Source organism: Tamandua tetradactyla, chromosome 15 (genome assembly GCF_023851605.1).
Source record: "Tamandua tetradactyla isolate mTamTet1 chromosome 15, mTamTet1.pri, whole genome shotgun sequence".
NCBI lineage: Eukaryota > Metazoa > Chordata > Mammalia > Pilosa > Myrmecophagidae > Tamandua > Tamandua tetradactyla.
This window is the reverse complement of record NC_135341.1, coordinates 6,269,836-6,297,274: the sequence shown is the minus strand read 5'-3', so window position 1 is coordinate 6,297,274 and position 27,439 is coordinate 6,269,836.

Sequence of the window (27,439 nt, the reverse complement as noted above, 5' to 3'; positions counted from 1 at the left end):
TGCGGTTGTTCCCTATTTGTAAATACATAGTTTTCTACTTCTTTTAAAAATAATTTGAGAAGGAGCTTTCATTTTGCATCTCATGTCAAGCTTCTGAAGTTGTCATATTCTGCTGTGGAGCTTTCCTGAGCTTGGCATGACTAATCCAACATGTGTGGAAACACTGGCTTCAATTTTAATAAGTTCTTAAGTACTTAAAAAAAAGAACAAGGAAGATTGGCTAAAAAGAAAGGAAGTCTTCTAGGGGAAAAATGACATGATTTTTAAACAAGGTCTTGGTACAGTAACCTCTGTTATTTAGGGGATTGGGGAATTTGAAAATCTGCCAAGAATTCTACTTATCTCTAATTCACTTGGTTGAGTTTCAGAAATGCTAACAGCTATTGACTAGACTTTCACAGTACGTCAATCTTTCCAAACGAGGAAAATGGAGGGAAAGTGAGCTGAACGTGTTCTTTGCCTAGGGATGACTGTAGGATGTTTATTGACCAATTACGTCATTAATCACTCTTTATTTCAACTGAATAAGTTCTTTTCTCTGCTGTATGAGCTAAAAGCAAAAGTTGCTTAAAAGTATTCAGGGGACAAAAAAGGAAAGATGCTTAGAGGTGGTCTAGAATTGAAGCTATTTCTGTCCTTGTAAAGTAAAGCATGTTATTTCAAAATGTTCAGGAAATCTAAGTACGCTCTCTCTCTCGCTCACTTGTTCTCTCTCTCACTTGCTCTTCTCTCTCTCTCTCTCTCTCTCTCTCTCTCTATATATATATATATATATATATATATATATATATATATGTATGTATTTTTTTTTTTTGCAGAGAAACAGGTTCAGAAATCAGAGGCTTTTGCCAACACTACGCTTTGAGCTGCCAAAGCGAAAATAGCCACACAGCAACATACTTGGTTCTTTTTTTATTGCCAAGAATCTAGCCTTGAAGGAAACTATTAGCTAAAATTCCAAGGACCACCTGAGACATCACAATTGGATTCTGGGTTTAGAATATAGACAGCCTTCCCATGGAAACCAGATCCACATTTAAGTTCTTTTCACACCAGAGACCATATCTAACACCTTTTTATAGTGTTAAAATAGTCTTTTTAAACAGTGGTTCTTAGTGGAATAATTTGTACACAATACTTGTTTACAAAGCATTTTATTGTAGGAAGGAAAAGCAGGAATGCTATAAGGGAATAGGGAAAGAAAGGGTTAAAATGATTGACTAAACATGAGTTTAATCCAAAATGTGTCATTTCTACTTCCACTCCCCACTCCCTGTTTCAGACACCAGGGACTTTCTCAGTGGTTCGCAGTTGATACAGACACGTTGACAGAGAGACCAGGCTGGCTCACAGAGTCATCAGAAAATGCACTGATTTCATTGAGGCTTAATGACCTCCTGTTAAAAAGCGACCCCCGAAGTACCTCAAATCAAACTCAAAGGAGCAAAGCTGCAAACAAGTTTCCATAGAGGTGAAGACCATTCTCTGATCACATTGCACAGCCCTCCTCAAGTTCCATATCCTGGGCCCGTCATCAGGACAGTCATGATCAGAGGATGCAGAACGAGTCAGATTGCAAACGTGAACTTTACTGTGGGGTCAGGGATGTTGGTTCTGAAAGTCTCTCCTGAGAGTCTCATCTTCTGTTAATGTGTTCTTAGTATTTTGTGTAGCACAGCACCTTCCCATTAAGGCTGCATGTCCCCAGAGAGAACTGGGCACTAGCATTGCCTAAGGACTAAGAAGAGATATATCATGTCCTCCTCCATCCTCAGAATGAATAGTTGAATAAATTTTAAAATCATGTGAATAAGCACCACATTTTAAGTAACTGGAAAATAAAGGATATAGCTTTACATAATTCTACTTTAATCTGAAAGAAGGCAGTTCAAATGGGATTCAGTTAATCATTAGCCAGTAAATTACCCAACAAATGCTACTAGCCCAAGGTTAATAAAAGGAAGGAAGGGAATAAATTAAGTGCAGATTCTTGTTCTTTGGCTACCCAATATATCTAACATCCTTTTTGCACTAGTGGTTTTAATCAACATATTGTGCAAAACTAGCAAACAGCACAGTGTTTTTTCAACAATGAAAAAATGAGCAAAGTTGCTATAGCTTTAATTCTTCTATTCTATCTCAGAGAATTGGAAGGATTTAAATATGCATGAAGGAATGACATCCCATACTTTATTCCATGGAATGTCCTCCACATCCTAAGATAATGTCCTTCACAGAACAACAGTCAGCCATGCATACACACACACACACACACACACACACACACACATGTCATGACCTTTGTACCTCCCATGTGTTTTACCTACCTGCATGTGGGAGGCAATGCCAGGTCTCACTATTAATTTCAGTTCGCCCAGGTTGTTGAAAGTATATTTCCCAGCTGCCTTTCAATGCCTAGTTCTGCACAATCGGCTGGGAGTGAGAGTATGTGAGTGCCAATGTTTGACCCTCCATGGTCTCTTCTGTCACAGCAAACTGTGAGAGTCCCATGTAAAACGGAGGTGCCCCAAAAATGAAGCATTCTGAATGCCAAGAGCTAGAAGAGAGCTCCCCTGGAGAGTTACCCAGGCACATGGCCGACTTTGGAAGAGCAGGAAAGAAATTTCTGCTGTGGTAAGCCACTAAGCTTTTGGTGTTTGTTAGCCAGTGCAACCTACATTTTCCTGACTGAAACAGAGTAGAACTACTATTTTACTTTATATTGTGTTCTGATAACTAACCTTAAAATGACAGACTTCTGTAATGTGACTGGCCAGAATTTGAGAGTAATCTATCTAGAGAGAACATAATTTTACTTTTATGTTAGGTGAACTCTTTCATCCTTGCCCTTTCTTGTAGGCTCTCAGCAACTGAGTTAACCTGCCCAAATAGGAGAAATATTATATTCAAAAGGGAGAAAAATGTATCTGGAGCCTAACCTATCACTTGTGAATATGCTTGTAATATCAGGCTATTTCAATTAACATACTTTTATGAGGATTCTTAATTTGTCCAAGGAAGATTTTTGAGTTCAAAATTTCTCTGAATTTGTTGTAAGATAATTTACACTGTCTACTTACACTCTGTGGCAAAAATGGGTCACCCTATAGGAATTCTAATTTAGATCCTCTCTCAGGTTTTGATATCAGCAATTGGCTATTCCTTATCCCTGTGGCAATATGACAAGTTTATTCTGGGATGATAAATAGAATAGGTTCATTCATATTTTGCACATAAACCCCCAAAATGTAAAAGTTAGTAATTAGCTTTTTTGAATAGAAGGTGTTTGTGTATTTTTAAGGATGGCTGGTTCTTTAGGTTCCTTCAGGGGACTTTTGAAATTGAATATTATGTATAATATGTGACTTCTGTGGGTATTTTATTTTCTGCTTTTTTTTTAAGAATACTTTAAAAAGAGATTTAGTATATCCTATTAGCAATTTTCAGTTTCAACTTGTCTTTCCTTCTTTCCAACTCTGGTGATACTTTCTTTTCTTTATTTTTTTTAGTATGATTAGAGAAGGGTAAATGCTGTGAAAGATGTTCTTTGAAGAAGAATATGATACCCACTATTGATCTGAACCATGTAAAATTATCCATAGAATCTTGCTCTCAAACCCTGAAAGACCATTTATTGCCAAAAAAGACCAGATGACACAAACTTTTATCCCTCCAGGAGAAGTTACCTTCACAGCCTAAAGAGAGAATTGTTGAGGATCTGGAAAGATGAAACCCATGATGTCTTTGTGTCCCTCTGTTCCAGCTTCTCACATGGCTGGCCCCTTACAGGGAAGGATAGAAAAGAAGATTTGATCAAGCTATAGGCAAGGGGAATATTTTCACAGTTCTAGGATGAAAAAGATGAATAGGACTGAAAGCAAAGCTCTTTAAAGGTCCTAATTGGAGAATTATCTTATTCTGAGGTTGACATTTACAGTGTTTCCGGTATTTATCAGCTAGTCTCTTGCTTACTCTCAGTCTGTATTACCAGGTTCCTAGATTTATGCCCTGTGGTAAACAGAGTAATGGCCTCCCAAAGACAACCATGTCTGAATCTCCAGAACCTGTGAATGTGTTCTCTTACATAGCCCAAGGGACCTTGCAGGCGTGATTAAATTAAAGACTTTAAGATGAGCCAATTTACCTGAATCATCTCTGTGGGCCTGATCTAATCACACAGGTCCTAATAATTGGAGAATCTTCCCAGCTATGGTCAGAGGGAGATAAGACCATGGGGGAATGGTCAAAGAGAGAAAATGTTGGAGGCTAGGAAGATATAGCAGAGGATTATGAGTCAACAAATGTAGGAAGCCTCTAGAAACTGGAAAAGGCAAAGAAATAGCTTCTTCCCTTGATTCTTCAAAAAGGAACCAGCCTTGACACCACCTTGAGTTTGGCTCAAGGAGAGCTGTGTCAGACTTCTAACTTATAGAACTGTCAGAGAATAAATCAGTGTTCTTTTAAGCCACTAAGTTTGTATTGACTTGTAACAGCAGCAGTACAAAGCTAATATATGCAACAAAAGCTTGGCAAGCTTTAAAAGCTCAGTTTTTTTTTTTTGTTTTTTTTTTTTTTTACCTTGAAAGCATGGTTCCTTGAATAATCTCTAGTGAGTTTTACATTATAGGAGTTAAGATTCAGGTTTGTCAAGTTGCAAAGTACATGTTTGTTTTTCTTTTATTTTCTCCACTTTACCATGCTGCATCTGACTTCATATATAAAATTATGCATGTATTGGCTTCAAGAAATTATGCCTGATTATTCAGATATTCCACATTTGTTCAAGTAGTGCAGCAACACAATGTTTGTGCCAGAAGCAGGAGCTTCAGAATGTGGCAGACCTGAAGCCACAGATTGGGAATCCTGGCTCTGCCAATTACTATCTGGGTGATGCTTGGCCAGTCTCTCTACTTCTCAAAATTTCAGTTTCTTCATCTGTAAAATGGGATTAATATTATTTGTTGTTTCATGCATTTGTTTGAGAATTAATGCATTAATAAACACATTTTTAGAGTACTTAGAACATGGTACTCAATAATGCTTTACAATTTTTATGATTATTGTTATTATATAAGTATTAAAGCCAAGTGTCATCATATTTCACACATAGGAAGATGAAGGGAAGATACTAGATTAATCAGATTCATGAACTTTGTTTCTTAAGGACTACTTGGCCTTTTAGATTGTCTGACCCAGTTTGATGAGTGTCCAGGTCATCCAGGAATTTTATATTTTTATATCTAATTTTATATCACCCTCCTTTCCTATTACATATCTTCAAATTCATATTCTGAAAAAATTTCCATGCTTCATCCTAGATATTTTATCAATGTTTTTTCCAAGTATTGCTACTTCTTGGTAAATTCTGCCCACATAGGCAAACCCAGAATCCTCCATTAATGCTAAGCTTCTGAAATCTTTCTTCTACTTTTTACAACTAGTTTGACTTGCACTACTGCAAAGAATCGACCCATCCTGCACACCTGGGGGCAAAATGCCTGACTCTTGTCAGGTAGAGACAAATCCCAGACTCAGGAAAACTTTACTTCCTTTTGATCTGAATGTGGAACACCTGATCTTTATCATGGAAAAGTCAAACGTCATTTCTGTCAAGAGGCTCTCTAGACTTGACTTCTGTTTTTAAATCATATTAAACTCTTGACAGGCAACCTGAGGATGTGATCACTATATTACAAATCTGTTATCACCATGGAGTGCAATGATTAGCAAAGTCTTTGTAGATAAGAAGAGATAAAGATATCAGTGTGATGGCAAGTGTTGAGAGCTGTGAACTCGCTTTCCTTTTCCTTGTGGCAGAGCCCTGAAGCTCTCCCTCCTCTTCCCTGCTATTTAATCATATCCTTCTAATACTAATTTCACAGCTGCAGAACAATTGTACTTTTGTTAGTAAAGTTTCATTTCGTAAAAATAAGTGTAATACTGTGATTTATATCTATAGCTGAAAACTGAGATGTCACAAGCATGCATAAGAAAGAAAGGACAGGTAGGCTTCTTAACAAATCCTATTGTTTTATAAAACTGTGCAGCTGGAAACTTTTCTTCCATTATAGTTTCTATGGATGGAGTAAGTTTCTAAGCAAAAGCAGGAATGGTCTTTGGGTGAATATATTGAGAGAATGAAATTATTTATTAATGCAATAAAGAACTTATTTAAAAATAAGTTTAAGGAAACAGTGACTTTGCAAAGAGGAAAATTTGGGGGATGGTGATTTGATCTGGGGTATGAATCCTGACAATACCACTTAGAAGCTGTTTGACCTTGGAAAACTTAAATAACTCTTTGAGACTCTATACCTCATTTATTAATAATGAAAATATCAACTGCTTTATTCAATCACAGGGAGTATTTAGAAGTATCATGAGCATGCCATGAACCATAGAGCACTAATTTAATTTGAGATTTCTTACTGCATGTAGAAATGGGTACACAAATTCTAGAATTGAAAAGAACACTTTAGTTCACCTAGTCTTATCCCTTAATTACACTGTTGGAAAAATAGATCTAGAGATGTTATGAGTCAACCAGGCATAAGGAGTAAGTCAGTGACAGCAGGATATCTGCACATCATTAGTAGCAAAAAGACAATCTCTGCCACTTATCAGAAGCAAAAAGAAAATGCACCAGCTTATTTTATGAAGCCAACACTGCCCTAATATCAAAACCAGAAAACAATATATATTATAAAGAAAGGAAACTATAGACCAATATCTCTCTTAAATAAGATACACAAACCCTTAACAAAATATTAGCAAATCAAATTTAGCATTATCTGAAAAGTATATAAACGACCAGTGAGGCTCATTCCAGGAATGCAAGATTGCTTCAACTTTCATGAATTAATCAATGTAATTCATCATATTAACATTTGGAAAAACATGATCATACTAATTCATGTCATAAAGAAATTTGACAAACTTCAACACTCAGACATGATGAACATTCACAAACTGGAAATATTGGGTACTTCCTTAAACTAATGAAGACTGTATTCTAAAGCAGCTAACCTCATCCTTGATGGTATGAGAATGAACATTTTTCCTTTAAACCGGGAGCAAGGTAAGATATCTTCTCTCTCCACTCTTATTCAAGATAATATTGAAGTCTTAGCTTATGCAATAAGAAAAGAAAAAGAAATAGAAGTTACAAAGTTTGAAAAAGAAGTATTAAACTAAAATTATCTTTACAGATAATATAAATGTCTATATAGAATACAACAACAACAACATCAAAACTAAAGCAAAAATACTGCTGGAACTAAGAGGTCAATTGCTTTCCTAAATACTATTAAATGGACAGGTGGAATTTGAAAACATACCATTCATAATAGCGCCAAAAAACTGTAGTAAGATATGAATCAATCAAAAAATGTACAGGATTAATAACACTGCTGAAATAATTCAAACACAATCTAAATAAATGGAGACACATTATATGTTTATGAACTAGAAGATTCAATGATATGATGTCAATTTTTTCCAACTTCATCTGTTAATTCATTGTAATCCCTGTCAAATAGCACGAAGTTACTTTGTAGATATTAAAAAACTGATTCTAAAATCTATTTTGAAAGGCAAAGAGCCTAAAATTGCCAGGAAAATAGTGAAGAAGAATGACAAAACTGGAGGACTTGCTGCCCAATTTCATAACTTGTAATAAAGCCATAGTAACAGCCAGCATAGTATTAATGAAAGAATAGGCATAGATGATTGGAACAAAATAGAGAAACCAGAAATAGACTTTCAGAACACAGGCAACTGATCTTGGAGAAAGAAGCCAAAGTAATCCAAAAGAGAAAGAATAGTCTTTTCAACAAATGGATGTTCTTATGCAAAAAAAAAAAAAAGAGAGAGAGAGAGATATAATTACAATAACTGAAAATAATTTCGGCCCCTTAATTGCCTAAGGTAACACTGCCTGCATGTTCATTATAATGTGGAAATAATTCTGTTTTTATAAAAATAATCATGACATTTGCACAAGTAAAATCCAAGAAAAAAAATCTCTTGGGGTAGAAATGTATATTTTTATTTTAATGTTCAAATTTTCTAATACTTACCTTCACTAACTTTCTCCAGGGAGAGGATGTGATTTTTTTTATATGGCTGCCATAAATATTGAAAAAGGAGAAATACTTGCAAAGTGATAAATAGATTGTATTTGAGAGTAGCTTTAAATTGTAAAATACCTCCATATACATTATCTCAATTTCTTCTTAACATCCACATTTGAATTATATTTTGGCCCCATTCCCCTCTACAGTGTGTTGACCAAAACCAATGATTGTGCCCTCAAAAATGTTCTCTCAGTTCATTTGTGGCCCCTTACACTTTCTTTTCTCCACTGATGGCATTCTGACTGTTCAAGGTCAAGAAGAAAAGGAGAAAGTAAATTCTCTTCCCTCTCTTCCACCATGCACACTCCCTCCAAATAGCCCAGTTTTCTCAAAGATTTCACATGATGGTGCATTTCTTGTCTCTACATTTAATATTTCCTTTTGTAATTGAAGATTATCTGTTTTGGCTGACAGTTTAGATTATTATTTTCAAATCCATCTATGTTTACATAAGTGAACAGCGGCAAGTCGAAAGTGCTGCTGCAGTATTCCTTTCAACTATAAGATGCAGGAGAATAAAAATGTTATTTATAGATATACATTTTCTGTTATGGTGTTTTGAAGCTCGCGTTTTTAATTTTACAGCGTACATTAAAATTGTAGCAACTCATTGAACCCAGAAGAATAGATTTACACTTTTTTAAAGAGTTAATATATGCAGTCAGTGTTTAACTTCACACAAGAGCAGAAATACATTGACAGATTACAGGTATTTTAAACAGTCATTTAGCCTGTCCTTTACTCCAGATAACTGGTTTGATTTATTTCATTTATATTAGGCTGGTCAATTCTATCAAAACAGTTGAAATATACCAGGCGTGCAAACAAGAAATGGTGCCGTTGACTTATTTAGGTTCATGGGTGTATGGTAAACATCTCAAAATAGGCTTCATGGACCTTTCACAAACTGCAGAATTACATGCCCACATGGAGAAGTAGTTTGAAAAATGAAAGCACAGCCAAGCAAAAAAATGTGTTTTGATTTTTAAGTGTAAAGTCCAAATTTGTCTGCAGTTTGCCTCTAAACCTTTCTAACAATTTTCCTTCTAAAACTCTCCTTTCCCCCTTGGGATCATACAAAACAATGTTTTGACATCTTAAGTCATTTCCATAACAACAGATTACAGAGAGAAGACAAGCACTCAAACAAGTAAAATGGTTTGAATGGAGAAACTGTTCTGGATCATCATGAAGAGTGATGTGGAATTGTACTCTGCTTATGGGGAGAAAACCTGCATATCCTTTTTGCTACTGATAATCCATTGAAGAGACACTCTGAGAATTCTAAATCTAATCTCACCATGCTTTTTAAAAACTGTTATGTTGTTTCTTCTATCTTGATACATTTCTAAATTCCTTTCCCACTTGCTCCTTCTTCCTGCCATTTCATCCAGTTGTGGTTCCTGCTAAATTTGTCAGTTGGGATGCAAATGCTAAACTACCAGTATTGACGTGTCAATATCACTCACATAAAAAGGTGCCAATACTTCATCCTGGCAGTCATCACTCCCATTAAAAAAAAAAAGAAAGAAAGAAAAAACTCTTTAATGACAGCAAAATAGCTTGTTATGCAAAAATTAACTAAAATAACAATTATTTGCATCTTGAATAATTCAGCATAAGCAAAGTATTAGAAAAGGCATATGTTTGGCTGAAATTCGTGAAGAATATTTAGTTCATTCAGAACGGCTGACTTTATATAAGAGGGCAAGCCCCAGTGATTTACCCATATTGGAAAGAACAGGGTTTCTAGAGTATAAGAGAGCAAGATTCAAATCCCTGACATGAAATATATGTACTGACTACAAGCAAGACACTTAAACTTTTTGAGATCTAATTGCTTCATTGATAAAATGTAAATAATAATACCTACTTCCAAAGGTTAAAATGGTGTCCTTAAACCAAAAACTTTAAAAGCCCTGATTTGTGGCATTTGTCAGTTTCCTTAGTATAATTACTCTCACTGTGGCCTAATTCAGATTATCAATGTAACATCAAAGAATGCAGTTGGGTGAAATAAGTAGAACCAGTTATCAATAGGCAGTATGAACCAGCTCTAAGACATAAGGCCATGAAAAATAATAAAGTGAGATACTATGTTAAGCTCCATATACAGTAATAGGCACCCAATAAATAGCTCTTCTTGCTAATGTAATTGAGGCTGTGACCACAAGGGTAAGTAGCATTTCCAGGCATCTCTGATAAAAAATAAAAAAAGAAAAACACAATGGAGTGTCTTGAAAATAGCTAGAATTCTATATCATATTTATATAGAGCATAGAACTAATCTTGGGTAGCTTTATCACCCTGAGCCCAAAGTTATAATCCTTTCTTCTTTTTTTCTTTGTTTGTGTGTTTATTTTTTTTTTTATTAGAGAAGTTTTGGGTTTACAGAATAATCATGCAGAAAATATAGAGTTCCTATATACCCACATTTAAACATGCAGTTTTCCCTACTATTTACACTTGCATTAATGAGGTAACTTTGTTAAAATTGATGGAACAAAATTATTAAAATTATACTGTTAATTATAGTTTATTTTAGGGTTCACTTTTTGTGTTGTACAGTCCCATGGTTTGGTTTTTTGAAAAACTTTTATCCTAGTGACATTTATACAAACTACAATTTCCTCCTTTAACCATCTTCAAGTATATAATTCAACAATGTTAATTATATTCACAATATTGTGCTATCATCACCACCATTGATTATGAAAATTTTTCCATAACCCCAAAGAGAAAATCTATACTAATTAAGTATTAGCTCCCCATTTCCTACCATTTCCCAGGCCCTGTAACTTGTATTCTAGTTTCTGATGCGGTATTTATTCTTTTGGATCTGGTTTATTTCACCCAACTCGATGTCTTCACAGTTTATCCATGTTACCTCATATATCAGAATTTCATTCTTTTTTATGGCTGCATAATAGCACATCATATGCCACATTTTGTCTATCTAGTCATCTGCTAATGGATGCTTGGGCTGATGCCATCTTTTGGCAATGGTGAATAATGCCGTTGTGAAAATGGGTTTGCAGATATTTGTTCAAGTACCTGCTTTTAAGTATAGCTGGAATATTTTAACACACATAACTTCAATCTGTTGATGAAACAAACCCTCTGGAGAATTTTTCATTTCAGTTACTGTGGTATTCACCTCCAGTATTGCATTTGGTTCCTTTTGAAAATTTCTCTCTGTACTAAGAATCTAATATTTCTCATTCATTGTTTTCCTAGTATGCTTTGGTTCTTTCTCTGTTTTCCTTTATATCCTTAACATACTGAGGATCTTTTCTGTTGTTTGTAAGTCTTTGTTTAATACGTCCAAAATCTGGTCTTTGTTGATAGTTTCTAGACTTGAATCTATTTCATTTGGATGGGCCATCATTTCCTGTTTCTTTTTTTTTTTTTTTTCTGGTAATCTTTTGTTGCACACTATGCATTTTAATATTTTAAAGTGTTAATTCTGAGAGTTTGTCCCCGAACTATCTGTTCCTTAAATTTTTATCCAGACAGAAATTTCCTTGAATGCCAGAAGCTAACAAAACAAGCAAACAAATTCAGAAAACACCTTTCACAATCTTTACAAATTGACTCTGTGTAAGTTCATGCTTAGCCCTTGTATCAAGAAAATCAGCTTGAAAAGAAAATGAAGTACAGGGTCCTTTCTGTCTTTTCTGTGCAGCCTTTTCTGGGCTGATGCTCACTTGGAACCTCAGAAATCCCCCAGTTTACAGGAATTTGAATGCCCTCTCTATACCTTATGAAATAGATTTCTCCCCCTCCTAAGTGCTGAACTGTAAACTATAAAGCAAATATGCTTTGCCCCAGGCCAATTTTACTTAATTATTTCTTATAATACTTTTGTTGTCTGCAAGCTGCATCTGCCTGCTGGGCAAGTTCTGGGAAGGCCAGCCAGAGACAAGTGTCCTGGTTCAGTCTTTCAGGCTGCCAGCCAAAAGATTGCCACCAACATCCACACGCCACAGTATGTACCTAGCAGTTACTCTGGTCTCTCAGGAACAAGGTCCCCGAGCCACATGGAAGCCCAGGCTGGCTCCATACTGCCCTGGGGAGGGATTGTGGAGGGACCAGCAAGGATACTAGGAGCTTCTCCAACCATTTTTAGAGCTGAGTTCTCTTGATTTGGCACTCGCCCAGTTACCATGCCACCTTCACTGTTTACCAGAGTTTTGAGGAAGATGGTTCTACGAGGTTTTGCCAGTTGTTCAAAGCCTGTGTGGTAATAGCACCCTGGAGTATTCTATGCTGCCACTTGGTTGTCTGGATGAATCTTCCTTCCTCTGTTGAAAAAGGGTAAGAGTTAATGCAGTTGGTCCTCAGATACTCTCAACTGCTGCCCCCTAAAGTGATGGTCCTGGGTTATCAGGACCCATTGAACTGAAACAATTGCAAGTGATGGAGTCAGTGTCAACTCAGATTTAATGTTTGATAGCACTTGCAGCAATGTCAGGGTGGTGGGAAATTCTTGTGTATTGAAGAGGTGCAGTGTCAAAAATGTATCGACTAACCGAAGTTTATACACAGGTTATCATAAACCAGAGCATTTATTGCAGAAAGAAATTAATAGCCAACCAATCCCATATAACTAGATTATTCTTTTCTCTCCTTTATAGTGTACTTAATAAATCATTATTATGCCAGTGAAGATAAAGTGAAATTAACATATCCCCCAAGTGCTACTGTCTGTAGTAAATAATGCTGATTGAACCATGCATCAAAAAAAAAAAAAAATCAAGGTTTATAACCTCTTGGAATAAATGCAACTTTCTTTGAACGAAAATGGAAGGTTTTAAATCACAGATACCCACATTGTAGAATAAAATATGCAATGCTTACTTTTTATAGGATGGATTCTGTCCTATTTTATTTGCTTGATTACATTTTGGCAACTGTAATCTTTATGGTGTAGCTGGTAAGGCGTTTCATGAGGAACACTGTTCCAAACGTATATTAAGGATTTATTTTAGTAACCCCTATCTCTTTTCACCGTAGAGTGCATGGGATTCGTAAATGTGGCCCACCCATACCTTGAATTGATTAGTGGGCAGTATGTTCAAGCTGGGTAAAAGAAGAGTCAACTCCTGTATTATTAATTTCCATAAAGTCTATTAAATCAGGCTAAGGAACATAGTGTTGGAAAATGTGTTGATGGCAGCACTGATTTTTTTTTGGTTAATTTCAATCAGGAAGAAAACATGCATGAAAGTGCTGGCATTGGAGAAAAAATTTCCATTTTCCACAAACATATTAAGAAATAATCAATTCTAAGGAGAGAGACTAAATTACATATTTTAATCCTGCTTCTTGATTTTAATAGACCTGATCTAAATGCTTAGACAATAGGTACCCAGATGATATTTACCAAATACATACCTTGTACAAAAATTAATAATTACTATGCTGAGTACATTCATAGTAAAATTGTGGCCAAGCTTTAATCTGAGATTTCAAATAATGTACAGTTGTTAGGGGATTGAGGGCATGTACCTAAAACAAGGCAGAAGACAAGGGTTGCAAGAGACCTAGAAAAAAATTGCTGTTGAATCAGAGAATATACCCTAAATGTGCTTGCAGAGCTGGTGAGGGTTTTGAAAGAGATGACTATTGCTGTGCCATAAAAAATGAGATAGAATTTTACGGACAACAAGAGGACACAAGATGATTACAGTTGAGGGTATAACAAAAGAACATTCCTGAATGTGGGCCATGAAGGAAATTTTCACAGAATTAGAAATTGCTCTGTGAGAGTGAACTGCAAACTCAACCAAACTCAAAAAGCTGTTGTAAGTCTTGAATAGCAGGTTATGGAATCAATGAATGGTTAACGTAAAGAGAAGAAGACCGGTCTCACTAAATGTCAATGATACACCTAAGTAAGAGAAATCCTTCTTAATATTCCCTCCTTAGGCTTTCAGAAGTCTTTTCTGATCCTATCTCTCTAGTATGTGGGTCAAGGTATTCAGATGCTGTGATAATGTAAGCAAGATCATTGTTCACTTGAGTAAAGTGCTGACATACATTGTCTGTGGGAAGTAATGACAACCTCATTCCTCAATTATCATTATTCTCCCTATGTGTAAAAAAAAAAAAAAGCTCTCTTTTTCTTTGCCTGGAGCCTATACTTCTGATAGAGTTTCCCACAGTGTCAAACAGCAAGGCATAATTCCATTACTCCTGAAACTATTCTCACATATTTATCCCTGCTGATATCTGTGGTCTGGAAAGGCGTTTTGAATATAGATAAGGCTATGTGACATGAATATAAGTTTCTTTTGTCTTGTATTGTTTGACTAAATTAAATTCTAATAAAAATAACAAAAGTCTATTACTAAGTGTTCTACTTGACTATGCATTTGGTCTGGTTACAATGGGGATCAGGTCCCACTGTTCCTCAGTACTTACAAACTGTTCATTACCTCTTGCCTTCCTAAATCCGTGATTTGGAGAGATAATTTAATGAGATAGCATATACAAAAATTGGGGGAGCCATAAAATTCTTCACCAGTATAAAACTTCGATCAAGCACAGAAGTTTTCCTAGGTTTGACTTTTAGTAAAGTACATTCAGAGTGAAAATTCCAAACGAGAAGAAATGTAAGATTTGTATCATCCCTGTATGAATTCAGTTTGTCCAGGCAAATAAAAGTTTGTGACTTGCCCATATTCACCCCACTTACAACATACAGAACTGGATTTCTTGCTATTCTTCCCCCTAGTTCATTAGGTTCCATCTTCCCACTAAAAAAAATCTTAACTGATGACCATACAGAACACTGCTTTATCTGGGGCCAATTCTCATCATGCGCCATTGACCAAAACACCAGACTACTGACCACCCAGAAAATGGTGCCCAAGTTGACTCTTTATAAGACTGTAAAATTTCAAAATGCCTTTCAAACACTGGTTACTGAATTAATCTTACAATTACATATACCATTCTGTTTGCAGTTCATAGCATTTCATTTTTCTTCTGAGTGTTTTACAGAACTTGATAGGGTTTTATAAAACTTCTCACTTCTAGAATATGGCATTCCTGAGGAACAATGATATTACTTAGTGAAGTTCAATTGTCTACATTTTATTTGATGTTACCCGAACACCAAATTCACACTCAGAATCATATGATTCTTGTTATTTTTAATATTGCTCAGAAGAAACATTTGGGTTTGTTTTCTGGCAAATATGTTCTTTAAAACAAAAATAGCAAAATTCCATTCTGAACTACCCCTCAAGTGGTTATCTTTTTTGTTTGTTTCAATCGGCTTCTTTGTACTATGCTTTTGTTTCACTTCCAAATTTATACCCTTAAAACAAGAATTGTTGCTTTAAAAGTAAATAAGCCAAGAGGAAGGTCAGAAATTTTTCTTTATTAGACTATGAATACTGTGAAACCATCAAATAATCTAATTAGATTCAAAAGTAATCAAGTGTAAACATGTGATAATGATTTTATAATACAGTGGCATTTCACAATGATTATGAAAAAAATGTGTTGGGATGATCAGAAATATACAACTAAATATAAATACATGTTGCTTGGAAGACACTCGTCTGTCTGTGTCTCTGCATGACCTTCCTGTAAGACCCACCCTAGTCCAGTATAACCAAAGATAAAGCCCTCATATTTACTAGTTACATCTGTAAAGATCCTCTTTCCAATAAAACCATATTCTGACATTCTGGGTGGATGTGAATCTTTGGGGTACACTATTCAATACAGTAGATCATGTATTTTATTTTCAGTATAATTTTAATTATGTATTACATTTCCTTAACATACTGGATATAATTATCTAGTTTTTCTCTTTCTCCTTCTGTCAGTTCTATGAACCTTGGAAGTTCAGGAATTTATCTAATTCTTTCAATTTGTCAAATTTGTTAATATAAAATTGTTCATAATATCTTCCTATATTTCCTTCTAATGTCTGTACAATCTGCAGGGATTTTTTATTTTTTATTTTTCTCATTCCAGTTGTTGATAATTTATGTTGCTAAGGGTTTATACATTTTATTTGATTTCACAAACCAAGTTTTGCTTTTTAGATTTCTTTATGGTATATCTGCTTTCTATCTAAACAATAACTTTATCATTACTATTATTTTATTTCACTTTCTTTGTGATTATTATCCTATTATTTTTCTAGCTTTTTATTATGGAGGCTTATGTATTTTATTTTCAATCTTTCTTATTTTCTAATAACATTATTAAAAGCTATAAAATTTCCTGTAAGCAAAATTTTAGTTGCAGTCTTCAATTTTATTGTTATATTTTCATTATTATTTCCTTCAATATATTTTCTGATTGCTATTGTGACTTCTCTCTGATACGTGGAGCATTAATTCATAATTGAATTATGCTGTTCAATTCACAAAATTGAGGATTTGTCAATTATCTTTCTGTTATTAACTTCTAATTTAATTTCACCAAGATCAAATAACATACTCTGAGAGATTTTAAGTAATTATATGTATACATAATTTAGGTCAAGTTTGTTAATCATAGAGGTTTGATGTTTTATATCCTTACTGATTAATTTTTTAGTACTTAATCTGTTTATGACAGTCCACTGGTTAAATAGTTTCTTATATCCACTCCTCTTTTATTTTTGATAAATACTTTGAAGGAATCAAATTCTATTTTGGCTCCTTTTATTCTTTTAGCACTGTAAATATCTCATTATAGTCACACATCAGAAATATTGTAGACCAGACTACCACAATAAAGCAATTATCGTAATAAAGTGAGCCACAGATAGGTTTTAGTTTCCCAGTACATAGAAAATTATTTTTGTTTTCACACTATACTGTAGTCTGTTAAGTGTGACATACCATTAGGTCTTTAAAAACAATGTAAGCACCTTAAAGAAAACTTTATTGATAAAATGCTAACTTTCAGCAAGTCATAATCCTTTTGCTGGCAGGTCTCGCCTCAGTGTTGATGGCGGTTGACTGATCTGGGTGGTGGCTGCTGAAGTTTGGGTTGATTTGACAGTCTCTTAAAGTAAGACAACAGTAAAATTTTCCCCATCTATTGAGTCTTTCTTTCGCAAAAGATTTCCCTGTAGAATGTGATACTGTTTGATAACATTTGCACACAGTAGTAAAATTCTTTCAAAATTGGAGCCAATCCTCTCAAACCCTGAGGCTGCTTTATCAACTAAGTTTATGTAATACTCTAATTCTTTTATTGTTATTTCAACTATGTTCACAGCATCTTTACCAGGAGTAGATTCCATCTCAAGAAACCACTTTGCTTATCCATAGGAAGCCACTTCTCATCCATTTAAGTGTTATCATGAAATCATAGCAATTCAATCACATCTTTTGTCTCCACTTGCTAATTTCACCACATCTGCAGTTACTTCTTCCACTGAAGTATTGCACCCCTCAAAGTGATTCATGAATGTAAGAATCAATATCTTCCAAACTCCTGTGAGTGTTGGTACTTTGACCTACTCCCAGCAATCACAAATGTCCTTATTGAAATCCAGAATTTTGAATTCTTTCCAAAAGGTTTTTTAACTTACTTTGCTCAGATCCATCAAAGGAGTGAATGACTATCTATGGCACCGCTAGCTTTAAGAAATGTATTTCATAAATAATATGACTTTGACATTGAAAAGAACTCTTTGATCCTTGATCTATGGGCTACAGAAGGGATGTTGTGTTAACAGGTGTGAAAACAACATGAATCTTGTCATGCATATCCATCAGAGCTCTTGAGTAACCAGGTGCATCATCATTGAGCAGTAATATTTTGAAAGGAATCTTTTTTTCTGAGAAGTGGGTTTCAACAAGAGACATGAAATATTCAATAACCATATTGTAGACAGATTTGTTCTTATCAATATTTGTTGTTCCACGTATAGAGCACTGGCAGAGTACATTAACATAATTCACAGGGGCCTTAGGATTTTCAGAATTATTCATTAGCACTGACTTCAACTTAAAGTCACCAGCTGCATTAGCCCATAATAAGACAGTCAACCTATCCTTGGAAGATTTAATTCAGGTGCTGTTTTTTTCCTCTCTAGTTATGAAAATCCTAGATGGCACCTTCTTCCCATAGAAGGTTGTTTCATCTACATTGCAGATCTGTTGTTTCGTGTAGCCACCTTTTTCAATTATTTAGCTAGATCATTTAGATAACTTGCTGCAGCTTCTACATCAGCACTTGCAGCTTCACCTTGCATTTTCAGGTTATGGACATGGCTTCTTTCCCTAAACTTCATGAACCAACTTCTGCTAGCTTCCGACTTTTCTTCTGTAACTTGCTTACCTCTCTCAGCCTTCGTAGAACTAAAGCAAGTTAGGGAATTTCTCCTAATTATGTTTTGATTTAAGGGAATGTTGTGCATAGCTTGATATTCTATCCAGACCACAAATACTTTCTCCATATCAGCAGTAAGGCTGTTTTGCTTACTTTTCATTTGTGAGTTCACTGGAGTAACACATTTAATTTTCTTCAGGAGCTGATCCCTTGCAGTCACAACACGGCTAACAGTTTGGCACAAGAGGTCTAGCTTTTGACCTATCTTGGCTTTTGACATGCCTTCCACTCAGCTTAATCATTTCTAGCTTTCTATTTAAAGTGAGAGATGTGTGACTTCTCCTTTCACTTGAACTCTTAGAAGACATGATAGGGTGATTAATTGGCCTAATTTCAATATTGTTGCATCACTGGGAATAGGGAGCCCCAAGGAGAGGGAGAGAGACTAGGGAATAACTGGTCAGAACACATATTTATTCATTAAGCTCAGTCTTATATGGGCATGGTTAATGGCACCCTAAACAATTACAATAGTAACATCAAAGATCACTGATCACAAATGACAGTAACAAATATAATAACAAAAAAGTTTGAAATATTGCAAGAAATACCAAAATGTGGTACTGAGATATGAAGTGAGCACATGCTGTTTAAAAAAATGGCACTGATAGACTTGCTTGACACAGGGTTCCCACAAACCTTCCATTTGTAACAAATGCAATATCTGCAATGCACAGTAAAGTAATATGTGATAAAATGAGGCATTCCTGTACTTTGTCTCCTGACTTCCACAGTTTCTCTTGAAAAAATCCACCTGTTATTCTATTGTGACTTTAAAGATAGTAGTGTTGCTTTGTTCTTCTGAGAGCTTTTTTTTTTTTTTCTGAATCCTTCAATCACATATTAAGTGAGCCTTAGGATCTTCCATTGGTTATGTAAAATTCTAGATGGTATCTCTTTAAATATTTCTTTTGCTCTATTCTCTCTCCTGTACAACTGAAACTCCAATTACACTTTGTCTATGCCTACATGTCAGGGTTTTTTTACAGTAGTCTACATTTCTCTTAGAGCTACCTATTTTTCTCTGTGTGCTATAATTTCTACTGAAATGTCTAAGTTCATTTTTCTCTCATGTCCAATATGCAGTTAGTTTCAAGCAATGAGCTCTTATTTTTACACATTATATTTTAAATTCTAAAATTAATTTTTGACTATTTTTATAGATTCTAATTCTGTGTTTAAATTCCCCATTGTTTAATTTATTATGTCCTTTTTCCCTCTCTTTTATTTACCATATTAATTAGAGTTATTTTAAATTCCTTGGCTTCTAACTCCAATATCAGCATCATCTGTGCATATATTTCATTGAATGTTTTATCTCTTTATTATAGGTCACATTTACCAGCCTTTTTTAATGCCGAGGAATTTTTAATTCAAGTATTATATATAAAAGAATCATAATAGCTTCAAGTTCTATCTTCCACCAAATGGTAGTGTCTTCCCTATTAAGAAATAGGAGAGGGATGGTCACTTCAATCCAATAAAAGATCGCATTGAATTAGGTCTGGGCTACAAGTAAAAACCAGTCTACCACTGGTGAATAACGATTTTAAATGAGAGCAGGGCATGTCTCTTTCTCCTCAGCTCTGAAAAAAACAAACAAAAAACAAGGTAGCCTTCAGAGATTGGAGCTAAGCTCTTTACCCCACTATCCTATACAGCTTTAACATCTGCAAACATTTCACTGTGGAAGGGCTCTCCCCTCCCCAGGAATTTTGCCTCCTAAGCAACATGGCACAGCAGTAACTTTTACTCTGCTTTTCTTATGATGGTTGTATCTTCCTTCTTTACTTATTTATTCCTCAAGCCAGCTTCTTACCAGTTTTTCTTTTCCATGTAAATCCCCATTAATTATTTATCAGGCCAGCCTCTTGCTGATTTCTCTTTTTCATGATAGAGCCCCCTTTCACTGACTTCTCCTTACCCCAAGCTCAGAATCAGGAAACACTCATTAGTGATTGTCACCTTGTGTAGGAATGTGTTCCCTCTTTGGAAATTTCAACAGGCAGAATTGTCAGATGGACACCAAGATTTCCCACTTCTAATGTATTCCAAAGTTCCTACACCCCTACATATGATGGATTTTGCTCCCATATCTGGGTTATTGCACAGTTGACTTTGAGATCTGTGGGCCTAACTTAGTCATGTGTCTCCCCTACACCCACAGAGTTTTCTCTGACTGGATACAGAATGGGATGTCAGAGACAAGCACTCTGCCTGACCTGGAAGAAAGCAAAATCCGTGTTGTGAACTGCCAATTTTGACTTCTAGCTGTTGAGAGTGGTCTTCAGCCATTAAGTATGGGAAAAAAGTATCTAGGCCTTCACTGAGAACTGCAGCACCAGTTACTACCCTGATTTCTGTCTTGTAAGGCCCCCAAGAAGAGAACCCAGCATGCTGGCCCAGATTTCTGAACTAAAGAATTGTGGGCTAATTAATGGGTGCTGTTTGGGGTCACTAAGTTTAAGGTCATAATTTGTTACACAGCAATAATAAACTAGTACAGAAGTTTAGCTTCTTTAGCCTTACTTATTTACTCAGCTCTTTCAAATGCATAAAATATAAATTTTTCAATTTAATCTGATTTTTTTCTAGTTATTGCACAGTAATGTTGGAATCTATTACATTAGCCAATAGCAGAAGTCTCTCTCACTGCTTTTTTTAAAAATTTTTATTAATAAAAGTAATCAACAGGGCAGGCCATGGTGGCTTAGCAGGCAGAGTTTTCGCCTGCCAGAGACCCAGATTCATTTTCTGGTTCCTGCCCAAGCGAAAAAAAAAAAAGCAATCAACATACTACATGAACATTCTTAATGTATGAACATTCCATACGTGCTGTGCAATCAGTGGCTCACAGTATCATCACATAGTTGTATATTCATCACTATGATCATTTCTCAGAATATATACATCACTCCAGAAAAAGAAATAAAAAGAAAAAACTCATACATACCATACCTTTTAACCCTCCTTCTCATTGACCACTAGTATTTCCCTCTACCCAATTTATTTTCACATTTGTTCCCCTATTATTTATTCATTTTTAATACATATTTTTCACTCATCTGTCCATACCATAGATAAAAGGAGCGTCATAACAGGATTTTCACAATCACACAGTCCTTTGTGAAAGCTATATTATTATACAATCATCTTAAAGAAACATGGCTACCAGAACACAGCTCTACAGTTTCAGTTTCCTCCCTCCAGCCTCTCTAATATACCTTACAATAAAAAGAGCTTATCTGCTTAACGTGTAAGAATAACATCCAGGATAACTTCTCAGCTCTGTTTGAAATCTCTCAGCCACTGACACTTTATTTTGTCTCATTTCTCTCTTCCTCCTTTCAGTCAAGAAGGTTTTCTCAATCCCTTGATGCCAAGTCCCAGATCATTCTAGGATTTCTGTCCCACGTTGCCAGGGAGGTTTACACCCCTGGGAGTCATGTCCCATGTAGAGGGGGGAGGGCAGCAAGTTTGCTTGCCATGTTGGCTGAGAGATAGGCCACATCTGAGCAACAAAAGAGGTTCTCTGGGGGTGACTCTTAGGCCTAATTTTAAGTAGGCTTAGCCTATCCTTTGTAGGGATGTGCTTCATATGAACAAACCCCAAGATTGAGGGTTCGGCCTATTGATTTTGTGGTCCTCACTGTTTGCAAGATTATCAGGTCTTCTCAAATGGGGAAGTTGAATTTTCCCTCTTTCTCACCATTCCCCCAAGGGAACTTTGCAAAAATTTTTATTCTCTATTCAAATCACTCTGGGATTTATTGGGACATCACTCTGGACAAATCTACAAAATCTCATGCAGTACTCAAGGTTCCATGTACTTATGGTGTTCAACTAAACTGTCCATATAAGTTATATTAAGAAATTCACTAGTCAAAATATAAATTTTGTACCAAATAAACATTTTTTGCTTTAATCTCACACATAAGTTAAAGTTTTAAAATATTAATTGCCATATATTTTCAACACCCTCCAATATTGACATTCCTTTGTTCTTCCTCATGCAAAAACATGTTTTAATTTGTACATTTAGTCACTATCATTGTATACTCCAGGCATTCCTAGATTATGCCATCTCAGTCTTTATTGTCTATCTTTTCTTTTCATTTCATTTGTGCTCCCAGCCCTTCTCCCTCTATTATTCTCACATTCAGCTTCATTCAGTGTACTAACATTATTGTATTACAGTTACATAATATTGTGCTATCCATTTCTGAATTTTTACAATCAGTCCTGTTGCACAATCTGTGACCCTACAGCTCCAATTACCCAATATCTACCTAATTTCTGTCTCCTGATGGTCTCTGATCTTAACTGAAATTCTCCAAGTTCATTCACTAATGTTAGTTCATATCAGTGAGACCATACAGTATTTGTACTTTTGTTTCTAGCTAATCTCACTCAGCATAATGTCCATAAGTTTCATCCATGTTACATACTTCATAACTTTATTCTGTCTTATAGCTGCATAATATTTCATCATATGTATATACCACAGTTTGTCTAGCCACTCATCTGCAGATGAACATTTGGGCTGATTTAATCTCTTGGCAATTACAAATAATGCTGCTATAAACATTGGTGTACAAATGTCCATTTGTGTCCTTGTCCTCATGTCCTCTGAGTAGATACCTATCACTGCTTACTTTTTAAAGCGTATAAATAAGATGTTAAGGACAACACCTCACTCAATTCAACCCACCAAATATTCCACCTCTAAACTAGACTACAGAAAATGGGAATTATTCACAATGCTTAGAATATTTCTAGCAAGTTTTTTCCGTGCTTCTATAAATATAGATTGACAAATGATGGAAATGTTGATTGATAGAAAAGTTAACAAGAGTATAGAGAAAAATTTGGGAAATGATCATATTAATGGATCAGAAGGTATAAATTATAGAATTTTATGATTAATAGAAACCAAATGATAAACTAATGTCCTAAGCTGACCATATCAAGGAAAGTATATGTGGTTATATAAATTTCAAGTAATGAATAGAAATCCTTACCCTTCAATAAACAAATAAAAACTTTTACATAAACATTTTTTAATTTATGTGTAGGTTCAGATGAAATGATGTAAATAGTGGTACTACCAAAAAATTGAGTTTTCTCGATTCTGCCACTAAAACCATATTGATGTAAGGTAAATACCAAATAGTGAGCTATAAAAATCATTCTCACAGTATATTGTTCTGTCAAGAAAATTTTAACTGCTCGCATGCAAATGACATAAAATCTTTTACCAATTGATTTTTTAAAGTTGTATTTCAATGAAATGTTGTCATGACTATATTAAAAATAAATATGCCTATTATATGTTATTCATTAAATGGCCTTAGGAAGATTTTGTTTTGTCATTGACATTCTAAAAATGACATGCCTACCTATGTATTCAAGCCTTTATAAGGAGATGGAATCTTTCAATAAAAGATTTTAGCTTTTATTAAAGGGAGTTATTTTCTTAAACAACTGTTAGATTACCTAACCCAGAGACGTAATCCATTTGTCAACAAGATTTGTTGAGTTCTTATTATGTGGCCAGCAGTTGCTCATGCTGGAAATTCATAAATTGCAAACATTCACTCACAGAGACCTTCCTTGCCCTTGAGGAGAATTCCACCTGGGATTGGTTATAGTCAACAAATTATTACAAATAGCAATTGCAAATAAAGAAAACGTTAGGAAAATAAAGCTCAGGGTGTAATAGAACCTGGACATAAGTGAGTCTGAGGGTTCAAGAAAGGCTTTCTTGAGGAAGTTTTAGCTAAAATTTAAAGGATCTGCTGGTAATGTCCAGGCAGGAGTGGTGGACCATGCGAGGTAGAGCGGGGAGGGGGGTACAGCATAGGAAAGCCTTGGCAGTCTTGATGTGGGGAATGAGGGTGTTAACCACAAAGAACTGTTAGAAGTCCAGTATAGAGCCTAAGCAGGGGCCAGATCTTTAAGTAATTCTTTTAAATGCCATATTGTATGGTCATCTAGTCCAGTGCTACTAGAAGTGTAGTCCATAAAGCAGTGCTGATCCATGGAACATGTACGACCGTCCCGCAATGAGATAAGTAGGGAAAGTGGGTGTAAGGTTTTGGAAACGTTTATAGCAAATTGACAGATTAAGTTTGCCTGTTGATACAAATGATGAATAATTGAGACTTGTATTTTGTGTCCTTGTCTCTTTTCATTTTTCTTGTAATTAATTTTATTGTTCTTTGTCTTTGTTTTCTTTCTTGAGCCGATTTTATTGAGATATAGTCACAGACCACACAATCTACCAAGAGTATACGGTGGCTCACAGTATCATCACATAGTTGTGTATTCATCACCACAATCTTAGGACATTTAATTTTATTGTTCTTATAAAATTATCAGTCCACAATGGATGGGAAAATGTTTTAAAATGGTCCTTTATCACAAATTTTTGAGAAGCACTGCCCTAAAATATTTTTTATTGTCCTTACACAATGCTAACTTTTGAATTACTGGTCAGATGAATTGCAATAATGGGGAGTGGGAATGACTATCTTATCTCTGAGATGCTTTACAATTTCAAGATACACACCACTTTATATGACACAAATAAACTTCATCTTGGTTAAATTAATGGCTAATCTATGGGCTTAAAGTAGGAGACTTGTGTAGTCTGCTTACCATTATTTCTTGTTTATTTTCATCCATACAAATTCTTCAAGAGCTGTTCACTAGTGTAAAATTAAGGGACTGGCGGTATACTTTCTTCCTTTATCAATTTGTTCACTGTCAGTTCTGAAGATCACAAAAGTGCAATGGGCCTCTCTCCTAGGAAGGAAGATGAAACTAAATAATCGGCTCCTGATCATTGAAAATTGACCATATGTTTTTTTCTTCTATTCCCTCTGAAGCGAAAATCCTGAAGTCTTTAATTTATACACAAAAACCATGTCCTTGATTAGCTACAAAGTTATCTTATTGCTTGCTATTTTGATGCAGTGTACCAATTCTATTTTATGTCTCCAAGGCTGTGAAGTTGGAGAACTTTTGTTCTTCATCTGTACAATAACCCTGATGTTCATCCTTTTACAAGTTGCTTGATTAAGAACCACAGAAATACATTTTGTTTGGGGAATCCCTACAACAATTAAACTTCATCCACTATTAAATACTACATCTTCCTGCCATCCTGTTAAAAGGAATAAAAGAAAACAATTCAATATAGTAAAACAGAAAAATGACAAACTGTAGGATAGGAAAAAAGTAAAATAGGACATTCTTTTTTTTTTTTCACTTGGTTTTTCAGATTTATTTGAATGCACAGGTGGTTTTAGTTCTATTTTTTTATTAATTAAAAAAATTAACTAATAAAACATTTAGAAATCATTCCATTCTACATATACAATCAGTAATTCTTAATATCATCACATAGTTCCATATTCATCATTTCTTAGTACATTTGCATCGATTTAGAAAAAGAAATAAAAAGACAACAGAAAAAGAAATAAAACGATAATAGAAAAAAAAACTATACCTCACATGCAGCTTCATTCAATGTTTTAACATAATTACATTACAATTAGGTAGTATTGTGCTGTTCATTTCCGAGTTTTTGTATCCAGTCCTGTTGCACAGTCTGTATCCCTTCAGCTCCAATTACCCATTATCTTACCCTATTTCTATCTCCTGATGGTCTCTGTTACCAATGACATATTCCAAGTTTATTCTCTAATGTCGGTTCACATCAGTGGGACCATACAGTATTTGTCCTTTAGTTTTGGCTAGTCTCACTCAGCATAATGTTCTCTAGGTCTATCCATGTTGTTACATGCTTCATAAGTTTATTCTGTCTTAAAGCTGCATAATATTCCATCGTATGTATATACCACAGTTTGTTTAGCCACTCGTCTGTTGATGGACATTTTGGCTGTTTCCATCTCTTTGCAATTGTAAAATAAGACATTCTTGAGACTTCAATCCAATTCACTGTTGTTTCACGTTATATAAATACAGGTAAACTTGGGCGCATGGGGGGATTCAGTGGTAAAATTCTCACCTGCCATGTGGGAGACCAGGGTTCGATTCCCAGCCCTTGCACACTCCCCACACACATGAAAATAAAACTAATAAACCATCAACTTTTATAAAAAGTGCCTGCTCTAGAACTATGTAAGTCCTAGATGGTAGTGTAGTTACTAAGAAGAATCTGACAGGTTCATCTCCTGAATCTACCACTTGTTTGCCACTTGTTGGCAAAAATGCTATTTTTCTCTAAGCTTTAGTTTTCTTATTCATAAAACAGAAAAAAAAATAGCATCTCTGTCATAATAGAAACGAGGCCATGCATATAAAACACTTATAATAAAACCTGACACACAGTAAGAGTGTGTAGTAATAGTGCTGGTGCCATAATATCATAATCTGTTACTTCAGTAATTTATCAGTTCTAAGGCACATATTTTTGACATTTTAATATCTATCTCCAAATCAAGGATTCATCTTATAGTCAATGGTATGCTGTAGCTTTTTCTTTCCTTAGTGGTAAATAAATTATTATTAAAATCCATGGTATAATAATAACAATGACTATTACTATTATCATTATTATTATTACTTAGAAACCACATTGTCCCTTTTCAGGCCACATGGGCACTAAATAGCTCCATTAAGCAGTTAATTCAGTTGTTACAATCAAATAACATATTTGCTTAAAAGTTCAAAGCTTTATGTCTTCAAATTTACAGCTTGCTTTTTATATGTTAACATTTTTTGTGTATTGAGAAGACAAGAGTCATTGTATTACCATGAATTCAGTAGAATTTGGCAAGTATTTAATGAGTCATTGCAGAGGCCATGAGGAATGCAAAGTATAGGACAGGGTTTCTGTCCTTAAAGAATTCCTTAAAGGAGGTATATGTCTGCAGAGGACATGGAAGATAAAATAGTTTTATAAGTACAATAGGTACTAAATC